Source organism: Chrysemys picta, unplaced genomic scaffold (genome assembly GCF_011386835.1).
Source record: "Chrysemys picta bellii isolate R12L10 unplaced genomic scaffold, ASM1138683v2 scaf327, whole genome shotgun sequence".
Lineage (NCBI taxonomy): Eukaryota > Metazoa > Chordata > Testudines > Emydidae > Chrysemys > Chrysemys picta.
The window spans coordinates 8940-21865 of record NW_027053034.1 but is presented as its reverse complement, the minus strand read 5'-3'; the positions used below and the strand labels follow the sequence as shown (position 1 = coordinate 21865).

Below are 12926 nucleotides of genomic sequence, written 5' to 3'. Positions count from 1 at the left end.
TCCCCAGTCTTCAGCCCCAGCAATCCCTGCCCTCAGCTGCCCCTCCAGCACCAGCCATCCCCCATCCATTGGCCTGAGGAGACCCCTGCCCCTCCCATGTCTCTGTCTTTCCTCCAGCTGCTGGGCACCGTGTCTCACTCACCACAATCCTCTCCGCCACAGCTGCCTTGCAGCAGTGTGGCTCCAGTGTGTCCTGCCCTCTCTGCTGTTCAGCGAGACGCGGGTTGGATGGCGTGCAGGAACACGAGCTGCTGGGCCTCCTCCTGCACCCACCAGGAGTGGGGTTAGGGGAGAGAGAGCCAGTTAGCCAGGGACCTCCCTGCCCCCACACAGCAGCTGCAGGACTCAGGCCTGAATGGGGGATAGTGGGGACCCGCCCATTGTCCAAATCACCCACCACTCCACCACAAGCAGGGTCAGGAACTGGGACAGTGCCTGTGGGGGGAGGAGACCCGTCTGGTGTGTGACAGACACCCCCACCTCTGGGGTCCCAGATCATGGAGGAGAAAGGTCCCCATTAGGGCTGGTGGATCATCAGGGACAAGACCCTCTGCAGGGGGTCAGGTGCTGGGAAGAGGCAGGACAGTCTCGGTTCCAGCACAGCTGGGGAACGTTTGTACCTTTTCTCCGTCTTGGAGCTGCTCTCGGCTGTTACTGAGAGCAGCCTCCTCTGTGGCCACGTCCACCCATTCCTCCTCCTCGTCCCCTGAGTCCCTGGCGGTCCCTGCACCAGGGAGAGAAGGGGACAGGGTGACACCTGCTGCCACTCGGGGGAAGGACAGGGGCACGCTGGGGCAATGTGTCCCCTTCCCACCTCCGGGACCCAGGGCAGATCGGGCCCCACACTCCCCCGTCTCAGTGATGCCTTCAGTCCCCAACTCCTTCAGGAGCCCATAGCAAAGAGACCCCCCCACGCTGTCCTGGACTCCCTGGGAGGTGCCTCCTCCCAACTGGAGCACCGAGGACCAAAGTGGCAGCATCTAGTGTCAGTGGGGTTCACGTGGCTCAGGCCAGACCCCTGGGCTGGGGATCCGCCCCCATAGCACTGATCGAGGGCCTGGGCCCAGGGTGTTCACAGCCCCGCCCTCACCGCTCCCTGAGCCCAGCCTGACTCCTCACCTGGAACAAAGCTGCGGTGCCCATCGGCCTCGCTGCTGCCCGAGTCCCAGGCACTGCTGCTGTCCCATGGGGAGCGGGCCGAGCTGCTGGTGGTGGGACAGGGATCCTCCACCTCCTGCCCTGGGGAGGCTGGAAGGTCCTCACTGATGGGGCCGGGCGATGCCTCCTGCTGGGAATCAGGGCTGGGCTCCTGGGGCTGCTGCTGCCCACACAACATGTCCCAGAGTCACTCTGCCCGGCTCCCCTCCTGCGCTGGGTCCTGCCTGCCCAGCCGCAGCCTGGCCCAGCTCCATTTCGACCTGGCCTCTCCCACCTCGGCGCCTGCGCTGGGAGCGGGTTTTCTCCGCCAGAAGACTGGGCACTTCCACCTCCTGGCCTGGCCGGGAGCTCCTTCCCTGCCAGTGGGGACGGAGGGGCCGCTCTGCTCCCGGGGAAGATGGCAGCTGCTTCCCTCAGGCTCTGGGGCCACCTGCAGAGCCTTCTTCCTGAACATCCTCAGGAGCCTGGCCACCCTGGAACCGAGCGGGGAGCGGGCGTGAGCGGGGAGCGGGCGTGAGTCTGGGGTCAAGGCAGCCTCTCACTAACCAGCCTGTTTGGTCCCTCCCCATCCCTGCCCCAGCCAGAGCAGCTCCTCCTCCCCCCACAGGGGTGCATGTAATGCAATCTACACGCACTGGCAGGAGTTCATTGCATGATCTGCTCCCAGCGTTCCCCCTCGTCACCTCTGGGGCTGCAATGCCCGGGGAGTCTCCTCCTTTTCCATCACTGGGCTCAGTCACTTTGGACAAGCAGCTCCCTCCTGCCGTCCCAGGCCACACTCCCCCCCCAGGCTAGAGAAGGAACAGAACCCAGGAGTCTGGACTTCTCCTGGGAAACCATTCCCCAGGTCAAAGTCCCGAGGCAGAGCAAGGCCAGGACCCCCGCCTTTCCCATTGATTTCCATGCTCAGCAGCTCACAGGGTCTGGCCCAGCTCAGAGACGCTCAGCCTGGGGAACGGTCTCCCAGAAGGGAAGCGTTGGGAGCCCCATTGCTGGGACCTTTCCAAACACACCGGAGACGGCTCTGGAGAAGCCTCTCCCCGGTCTGAGAGCGAGGGGCTCCTGGGGGCGGTTTGCAAATCCAATCTCCTTTGGGAGAGATTCTTTCCCCCTCTTTCTGCCTCTCCCCAGACAGACAGGGGACACCAACGGGGAACCCTAATGCCACTCACTTGCTCTGCTGACGGAGCGATGGATGGAGGATGTTCAGTATCGTCCCTCGCCCTCCTCCTCACTCCCCAAAGCCAAGGCAGGCTGGAGAGGGTGGTGGTGACCTGAGGAGTTACCCTGCCCAGCCAGCAGGCAGGGTGATAGCACTGGCCGATCGACTGGCTGTGAAAACAAGAGTCTATCTTATTGCCAAGGGACAGAGAAACTCGGCCAGCAGCAGGGGGTGCAGAACACTGGCCTAATGCGGGGGTGACAGCACCTCCGGGATCCTGACATCCCGGCACTTTACACACCTTCCTGGAGCCTCCCAACCCCCCTGGTCTGTAGGGGCTGCTACCCCAACCCTACTGATGGGAAACAGGCCTGGGGTGGGGAAGCTACTGGCTCAGGGTCACACCAAGTGTCAGAGCCAGGGATGGGACCCAGCAGTCCTTATTTCCAGGCCCCTTCACTAACCACTGCTGCACACTCCCTCCCATAGCTGTCAATTACAACCAGGCCTTCATGTCCGGTCCCCCTGCTTTGAGAGGGAGTGTGCTCCGCTGGAGTGACTGGAGCAGGGAACTGGGAGTCAGGACTCCTGGGTTCCATTGCTGGTTTCCTATTGACCTGTGGGACTTTGGGCAAGTTGCTCCCCACTCTAGGCTCTGTCCCCAGCAGTCAAATGGGGATTTCATACTTTCCCACTATTGGAAAGTGCTGGGAGAATCCCCCAGCAAAAGCTGCTCTGACAGTGCTAAGCAGCATCTGACCATTAGAGGTCGGAGCGCACTGCCCAGGAGGAGGAGTGTTTGGTTCTGGGCTGTTGGAGTACGGGCTTTCAACCATCTGTGCACACATATTATACTAATTGCATCTAGACCACATCTCCCTAGTTTGTTTGTGAGAATGTCCTTATTAACACCAAGATGGATCACATCTACTGTTTACCCACCTCCACTAGGCCCGTAACCCTGCCAAAGAAGGAGCTAGGATTGGTTTGGAATGATTTGTTCTTGACAAGTCCATGCTCACTAGTCCTAAGAACCAAATTGTCCTGTAGGTGCTGACAAACTGATTGTTTAATAAGGAGTTCCAGTATCTTTCCAGGTATGTTAATGGATGGGAAGACGTTCTTTTTCAGGGATCTCTGACGAGAACTGGGGCACAGCACTTAGTTTGTTGAGGCCATAAAATGGAGACAGGCACCTCTTCTCTTCTCCCAGCACCCCAGATACCTAAAAGGGTGGGACTCACATCCCTCAATGGGCTTTAAAAAAGACAATGGTTACAATGTGGCCCCAACCATTTCTGGTTTCTGCAGACTAGATGTTTTAGCAAAGTTTAGAATTCCTTGGTGCTCAACACCATGAAACTCCCCTTTCTCCTTTACAAAGGGCTTTAACGCCCCTTATCTCACCCAGGCTCTCGCCTGCCCAAAGTTGGAGAATTGTCCCTGTTCCCATTGCAGAGCACTCCCCACGACACACACACAGAGTCCTCCTGGTGGTGGGAGGGGAACAGAGGAAAGGACAGAAGACGTAAGAGATGAAGGGAAAGGAGGGAGGGATGGAGGAAAAGGTAAAACAAAAAGGACAAACCCTAATGTCCCCAGTGATTCTAAGGGACAAAATCCCAGGTGGGGTGGGGAATAGTGTTTTCCATGCCATAAATTCAGCTGGCGCCAGATGCATCAGACTGAACAGGTTCCAAACCTCTCGGAGGCTCTTACCTTCTAAACAGGGACGTCTGTTTTCTAGTAAAATCAGGAAAAAGAAGGAGAAAACTCAAAAGAGGTTCCTCCTGGCGCTCATGTACGTGACCCCTAATACTCTCTCAGTCCTCAAAGAGAGACCTCGAGAAGGAGACTTGCTGAAGGAAAGCTACAGGGGACTCTGAGGTTTCCCTGGCCCTGCGCCCCTGTCCTGCCTGGCTGATGTCAGCATCTCTCTGTGAGGTCACCACCTCCCCAGCACCTTTGACCAATAGGCTGAGGTCCTGGAAAAGGCCTTTGTGATGTCACTGCCACACCCACCTCTCCCCTGCAGTGCTAATGTCCTGCCGCAGGCCAGACCCTTTGGAGGTTTGAGCTACTCTCTGTGGATCACCCCACTCAATGAGTGTTCATTCTAGGAAGCAAGCCGGCTAGACAGTTAAACATCAGATGCTGCTCCCAATACTACACTCGGTTTCTCAGAAATGAGTAGACTTTATGGCCAGAAGAGACAGTTAGAGCATCTAATTTGACCCCCTGCATATCACAGGCCTCCTGTCTACCACAATAGCTACTTTTGGGGTAAACACATTCCAGAAAGGCATCTAGTCTTTATTAAATGACATCAAGAGACGGAGAATCCACCACTTTCCTTGGTAGCTTCTTCCTGTGGTCAGTCATCCTCGCTGTTGAATATTTGTGCCTTATTTGTCATAGGAATTTGTCTCTTTTCACCTTCCAGCCATTCCCAAACCTCAGCCAGCATTTGTAGCTGACAAATCTCACGAATTGTCACAGATTGCGGTGTTACTGGAGGAGGTTTTGGAATTAACTGATAAGTCACTGGGACCAGATGGCATTCACCCAAGAGTTCTGAAAGAACTCAGATGTGAAATTGCGGAACTACTAATTATGGTTTGTAACCTGTCCTTTAAATCAGCTTCTGTATCCATGACTGGAAGATAGCTAATGTAACACCAATATTTAAAAAGGGCACTATTGGTGATCCCGGCAATTACAGACCAGTAAGTCTAATGTCAGTACCGGGCAAATTAGTTGAAACAATTGTAAAGAATAAAATTGTCAGACACATAGAAGAACATAAATTGTTGGGCAAAAGTCAACATAGTTTAGGTAAAGGGAAATCATGTCTTACTAATCTATTAGAGTTCTTTGAGGGGGTCAACAAACATGTGGACAAGGGGGATCCAGTGGACATAGTGTACTTAGATTTCCAGAAAGCCTTTGACAAGGTCCCTCACCAAAGGGTCTTATGTAAATTAAGTTGTCATGGGATAAGAGGGAAGATCCTTTCATGGATTGAGAACTGGTTAAAAGACAGGGAACAAAGGGTAGGAATAAATGGTAAATTTTCAGAATGGAGAGGGGTAACTAGTGGTGTTCCCCAAGGGTCAGTCCTAGGACCAATGCTATTCAACTTAGTCATAAATGATCTGGAGAAAGGGGTAAAAAGTGAGGCGGCAAAGTTTGCAGATGATACTAAACTGCTCAAGATAGTTAAGACCAAAGCAGACTGTGAAGAACTTCAAAAAGATCTCCCAAAACGAAGTGATTGGGCAACAAAATGGCAAATGAAATTTAATGTGGACAACGTAAAGTAATGCACATTGGGAAAAATAACCCCAACTATACATACAATATGATGGGGGCTAATTTAGCTACAACGGATCAGGAAAAAGATCTTGGAGTCATCGTGGATAGTTCTCTGAAGACTTCCACGCAGTGTGCAGTGGCAGTCAAAAAAGCAAACAGGATGTTAGGAATCATTAAAAAGGGGATAGAGAATAAGACGGAGAATATCTTATTGCCCTTATATAAATCCATGGTACACCCACATCTTGAATACTGTGTACAGATGTGGTCTCCTCATCTCAAAAAAGACATACTGGCATTAGAAAAGGTTCAGAGAAGGGTAATTAAAATGATTAGAGGTTTGGAAGGGGTCCCATATGAGGAGAGATTAAAGAGGCTAGGACTTTTCAGCTTGGAAAAGAGGAGACTATGGGGGGATATGATAGAGGTATATGAAATCATGAGTGATGTGAAGAAAGTGAATAAGGAAAAGTTATTTACTTGTTCCCATAATATAAGAACTCCACTAGTAACCTCCCTCCAGCCTGACAGTTCACCTTTCAGTACGACCCGTTGTAGTCTCCCCTTTAACCAATTCCTTATCCACCTTTCAATTTTCATATTGATCCTCATCTTTTCCAATTTAGCTAATAATTCCCCATGTGGAACCGTATCAAATGCCTTACTGAAATCGAGGTAAATTAGATCCACTGCATTTCCTTTGTCTAAAAAATCTGTGACCTTCTCAAAGAAGGAGATCAGGTTGGTTTGGCACGCTCTACCTTTTGTAAAGCCATGTTGTATTTTGTCCCAATTACCATTGACCTCAATGTCCTTAACTACTTTCTCCTTCAAAACATTTTCTGAGACCTTGCATACTACAGATGTCAAACTAACAGGCCTGTAGTTACCCGGATCACTTTTTCCCCCTTTCTTAAAGCTAGGAACTATGTTAGCAATTCTCCAGTCATACGGAACAACCCCTGAGTTTACTGATTCATTAACATTTTTTGCTAATGGGCTTGCAATTTCATATGCCAGTTCCTTTAATATTCTTGGATGAAGATTATCTGGGACCCCCGATTTAGTCCCATTAAACTGTTCGAGTTTGGCTTCTAACTCAGATGTGGTAATATCTACCTCCATATCCTCATTCCCATTTGTCATCCTACCATTATGTCTAAGCTCCTCATTAGCCTCTTAAAGACTGAGGCAAAGTATTTGTTTAGATATTGGGCCATGCCTAGATTATCCTTAACCTCCACTCCATCCTCAGTGTTTCGCAGTCCCACTTCTTTCTTTGTTTTCTTCTTATTTATATGGCTATAGAACCTTTTACACCTTTTACTATTGGTTTGAATTCCCTTTGCAAGGTCCAACTCTACATGGCTTTTGGCCTTTCTCACTTTGTCCCTACATTTTCTGACCTCAGTAAGGTAGCTTTCCTTGCTGATCACTCCCATCTTCCACACCTTGTAGGCTTTCTGCTTTTTCTTAATCATCTCTCTGAGATGCTTGCTCATCCAACTTGGTCTACAACTCCTGCCTATGAATTTCCCCCCCTTTCTTGGGATGCAGGCTTCTGATAGTTTCTGCAACTTTGACTTGAAGTAATTCCAGGCCTTCTCCACCTTTAGATCCACAAGTTCTTCAGTCCAATCCACTTCCCTATCTAATTTCCTTAATTTTTTTAAGTTAGCCCTTTTGAAAAAAAAAACCCTAGTCACAGATCTATTTTGGTTTACCCTTCCATTTAGTTTAAACTGAATTAGCTCATGATCGCTCAAACCAAGGCTGTCCCCTACAACCATTTCTTCTAAGAGATCCTCACTACCCACACCAAATCTAAAATGGCATCCCCTCTTGTTGGTTCTTCAACTACTTGGTGAAGGAATCCATCAGCTATCACATCTAGGAAAATCTGAGCCCTATTATATTACTAGCACTTGTACTCCAGTCTATATCTGGGAAGTTAAAGTCTCCCATGATCACACAATTCCCATTAGTATTTACTTCATTAAAAACATTAAAGAGGTCTCTATCCCTATCCAAATCAGACTCCTGTTCTAACAGACAGCAACCCCCCCAAAGACAGGGATAGAGCCCAGAAATCGAGATGGTGGGGAAATTTCATTGAAACCGTTTCTGTCCGAAAATCCCATTCAAACTAAACCAGTTTGTTTCTTGAAATCATATCAAGTGGCATGAAAATTCTTTGCAAAAATATTTTGTTGCAAAACAAAAGCATCTTCTGTGTCACAAAAAGAACAGGAGTACGTGTTTGTCTCGTCGCACACAAAGAGGAGACACTTAGATCTCAAAAATTAGATAAGATGTTTCAGTCTGAGCTAAGTAGTTGCTGCTCTTAACAATTGCAACATAATAAAATACAAATAAAATAGACTATTTCAGCCATTCTATTATGTCCTAATCTGATCTGCGTAAACGTGATAGGACACCTCATCTTATGCACTGCTCCTAGTGACACTCTCCAATAGATCCCCATCCTCCACCTGTCGGGAGGTAGGTAGGAGCGGATTGTTATCCCTACTTGAAAGAGGGAGAAGCTAAGGCTGAGAAAGGAGAATTGACTTGTCTTAGGTCACACAGCCAGTCCGTGGCAGAGTTGGGAATAGGACCCAAGAGCCCTGATTTTCAAACTAACCATCGGATCTAGAATTTCAGACATTGAATGACCTGAATAAAGTGTTCTCAAGTGAGTTCCAGACCAGCAAGAGTTCATAGTAATTATTCAGCAAGTATTTTAGGAGAACTGGAATGGTAGAGAAAATAATGAACTGCAGAGAAGCAGCAAAATTTGTCGAACATATGACTGGTTATGACTATTTACTTGGTCTTAAAAGAAAACAACAGGGACCTGAGTCTCCTCCCTGTCAATAACCCCCTGCTCAGCCAATCAGGGTAGCGACCGAGGGGCGGGAGGATGAGGGTTCTCACCAGAGAGCCCAAAGGATGGCCCAGGTCACCGCTGGGGATCACTGTCTGAGCACTATTTCAACGCCACATTTTTCGGTGGACCTCCCACAATGGGAGTTGTAGAGCACCCCCCAAGACACACACCCCCCACCTGGTGGTGGGAGAGGAACGGGGAAAGGACAAAAGAAGTAAGAGATGAAGAGAAAGGAGGGAGGGATGGAGGAAAAGGTAAAAGAAAAAGAACAAACCCTAATGTCCCCAGTGATTCTAAGGGACAAAATCCCAGGTGGGGAATAAAATTCGGCCACCTTAAGCTAGTGTTTTCCATGCCATAAATTCAGCTGGCGCCAGATGCATCAGACTGAACAGGTTCCAAACCTCTCGGAGGCTCTTACCTTCTAAACAGGGACGTCAGTTTTCTAGTGAAATCAGGAAAAAGAAAGGAGAAAACTCAAAAGAGGTTCCTCCTGGTGCTCACGTACGTGAACCCAAATACTCTCTCAGACCTCAAAGAGAGACCTCGAGAAGGAGACTTGCTGAAGCAAAGACAAAGGGGTCTCTGAGGTTTCCCTGGCCCTGCGCCTCTGTCCTGCCTGGCTGATGTCAGCATCCCTCTGTGAGGTCACCACCTCCCCTGCACCTTTGGCCAATAGGCTGAAGTCCTGCAAAAGGCGTTTGTGATGTCACTGCCACACCCACCCCTCCCCTGCAGTGTTAATGTCCTGCCACAGGCCAGACCCTTTGGAGGTTTGAGCTACTCCCTGTGGATCACCCCGGTCAATGAGTGTTCATTCTAGGAAGCAAGCCGGCTAGACAGTAAAACATCAGAGGCTGCTCCCAATGCTACACTCGGTTTCTCAGAAATGAGTAGACTTTATGGCCGGAAGAGACAGTTAGAGCGTCTAATCTGACCCCTTGCATATCACAGGCCTCCTGTCTACCACAATAGCTACTTTTGGGGCAAACACATTCCGGAAAGGCATCTAGTCTTTATTAATGGCATCAAGAGATGCAGAATCCACCACTTTCCATGGTAGCTTCTTCCTGTGGTCAATCATCCTCGGTGTTGAATCTTTGTGCCTTATTTGTCATAGGAATTTGTCTCTTTTCACCTTCCAGCCATTGGGTCTTGTTCTGCCTTTCTCTGCTAGACTAGAGAGCCCTTTAATACCCAGTATTTTCTCTCCATTAAGGCACTTCAACACTTCAATGAAGTCCCCTTCAATCTTCTTTTGATAAGCTAAACAGGTTAAGCTCTTTCAATAGCTCACTAGAAGGCATTTTTCTCCAGCCCTCAGAACATTTGATGGCTCTTTGCTGCCCCAGCTCCAATTTCTAGGACCATCTTTTTCAAAGGAGGACACCAAGACTGGAGGCAGTATTCCAATAGCAGTCTCACTGCTGCTGTGTCACCTCCCTATCCTACTCACAGCTCTGCTCCTACGTCTAATGATGGCTTTAGCCCTGTTCACCACAGCATCACACTGGGAGCTCATGTTGAGTGGCTTCTCCACTCTGGCCCCTAAATCCTTTTCAGAGTCACTGCTTTCTTGGATACACGTCCCCATTCTGGAGGTGTGGCCAGCGTGCCTTGTTGCCACGTATAGGACCTTGCATTGGGCTCTGCTCAAACTTGTTTTCTTTGAATGGGTCCAGCTGGCCGAATGAGCCAGATCGCTGTATATCACTGCCCTCTCGCCATCAGGAATTACCACTCTGCCTGTATTTTGACACCCCCCCAATCTTATCCGCAGTGATTGTATGTTTTCTCCCAATTCATTGATAACAATTATTTTAAAAAATTAGTCCTTGAGAGCTTCTTCAGACCCTTAGTACCCAGGACCTGCTCCCCACATCACAGTGAGAAATGCTGTCCAGCCCTGCAGGTACATAGGGGATAAGCACAGAACAAACGTACCTTTAGGAGCTGTGTTATCCATAGGCTCTGAACAACATGTGGGGGTCAGCAGATTACAAACGCACGACAGACCTGTAGTGTAGACAGGTCCCAACTGTGTCTCGGTTTCCCACCCTGTAAAATGGGGAGAACAAACAAAACCTTGATTAGCTCCATTTGATAGCTGGGGAAACCGAGGCACCCAGCGGTGCAGAGACTCGCTCATGGTCCCAAAGCCAGGAATAGAAAACAGCAGATCTGATAGCCAGGCCTGGGACCTAACCCTGGTTTTCCTGGTCTTGCTGCTCTAAGTTTAGTCACAGCCGCCATGTCTTTTCCCCCGTGTCCCTTAACCCCACGTCACTGCAGAAGAGAGATTTTCTGGTAGCCAGCTGGCTCTCCTGCGTGTGGATGTCGTTCCAAAAGACGTGCTCTGGCTCAGTCCCATGCTATGGTTGGCTGAAGGAACCACTTGGTCACATTCTAGCCCTGAGTTATACAGGAGGGGCGACTAGATGCACATAATGGTCCTTTCTGACCTGAACCTCTATCAATCGCTACATTTTCTGCTGCTAGGAAGAGAACTCTGGACCTATTTTCTCTCATTCACTTTCAGTTGGAATAATTTCAATCCAGGCCAAAGGATTTCCTCTTCCATTGTGTCTTCAGCACCTTTGGGAGCAACCAGTTACTGTTACCCACAGGTTTCCAGTTTCAACCTGTCCCTGGGTGAGATGGCCAGGAAAGGGGTTGGAGCTCAACTGCACCTAGCCTAGGTGATGCTGCTCCCTAGGGCGAAGGGAAGAAGTGTGGGGGTCACGTGACAAGATGCAGCCTGTGACTAGGACCCAGGCCTGCTGAGAGATAGAAGGGCAGCCTGTGCTCAGCCAGGAGAGAGACCCCAAGGGAAGCAGGCATGGGAGGGGCTTGGAGCGTCCTTTAAAGGTCAGGGACAAGCTGGGAAGGGGCCAGGCTGAGCACTAAGGACAAGGCCCTAGGAGGGAAAGACAGGGCAGTTTAGGAGATGGGGCAGATAGTCCAGTTGGTTTCGGCTCCCAGGACCAGACACCCAGAGGTGAAGGTGATTGTCGGGGCTTCTGTCCTTCTTCCCAAGTGTAGATTTGATAGTGGAGAAGACTGATGCCGTAAGGGGGAAGTGAGTTACCCCAAGGTCACCCAGTGAGTTTATATCACCAATGCATACTCGGAAGGATCCAATAGAAACATGGATTTTCCAGTCTCTTCTTTCTAGGAGTCCCCAGGGCTCAGGTAAAACCCCTGCTGCCCCTCCCCATTCCGCTCACCTCCAAGATGTGCTGGAGTTTGTCTGTGCTGGGGGGTGCTGTCAGCAGGATCGAGAGCTCGTCATCCATGTTCTCTGGGCAGGCCTTGCTCAGAGCCTGCCAGCGGAGGGAGACCAGGGGTCAGGAGCCTGCATTAGCACCGGTGTGCCATTGACCAGGAGCTGGCTGAGGTAAGCGCCGCCTGGCCGGAGCTCGCACCCAGAAACCCTGCCCCAGGTCGGAACCCCCTCCCACTCCCAAATTCCCTCCCAGACTTCACACCCGGCACCCCAACCCCCTGCCCCAGGTCGGAACCCCCTCCTGTACCCTAATCCCTCCCAGACCCCACACCCCCACCCCAATTCCCTACCCCAGCCCTGAGCCCCCTCCCGCACCCAAACTCCCTCCCAGACTCTGCACCCCAACCCTCTGCCCCAGCCCGGATCCCCCTCTGGCACTCCAACCCCCTAATCTCCAGCCCAATCCCAAAGCCCGCATCCCCACTGGAGCCCTCACCCCTCGCTGCACTCCAACCCCCAGCTCCAGCCCAGTGAAAGTGAGTGAGGGTGTGAGAGCGAGCGACTGAGAGAGGTGGGCTGGGCTGGAGTGAGTGGGGGTGGGGCCGTAGAGAAGGGCATGAAAGGGGTTGGATCAAGGGCGTTTGGTTTTGTGCAAGTAGAAAGTTGGCAACCCTACTTAAGGACCTTTGAAAAGCAGCCTCCTTAGCACCGCTCCTGATACCAGGGGCCAAGGCGCCCCCGGACATGAGAACCACAATAGGCCAGAGCAAAACGCTGCGTTAGAAATCGGATCTCAGGCTGCCAAGCGAACGATAGCTGACAGACAGGAGATGTGGGAATTAAGGTTGTGCCTTCAGCCAGCAACTGGTGTTCATCCATTTGCACCACACACACACCTGTAGGCAGGGCCACTATTTCCTTGTCTGTCTGCCTGTTTAGCGTCTCTCGGGCCTTACTGTGCCCATCACCGTGGTGTCTGAGTGGCAAACCAAGGGTTTGACGTGTGCATATGAAACTGCCTGACTGGAAGGACGTGGTTTGGTGTGGATCAGTGACTGCTGGGGCGATTGGTGGCAGAAGGCTCTGAGGGCCTGGCTCATTCCAACCTGGCTCATTCCAATGGCTTCTACAGCTGAGAGCAGCCCAGTCTCCTGCCTGGGTCCGACGCAAACCAG

General features: G+C 50.8%; 1 long non-coding RNA gene across 1 annotated transcript; it reads right to left on the bottom strand.

Annotated features, from left to right (window-relative positions):
- Positions 1-2335: 2335 nt before the first annotated feature.
- LOC135978587 (uncharacterized) lies at positions 2336-11952 on the bottom strand. The gene is made up of 3 exons (XR_010595981.1): positions 11753-11952; positions 10470-10583; positions 2336-2490 (listed from the first exon to the last, which is right to left on the bottom strand). It is a non-coding gene; the product is annotated as an uncharacterized LOC135978587 (long non-coding RNA).
- Between the last annotated feature and the right edge of the window lie 974 nt (positions 11953-12926).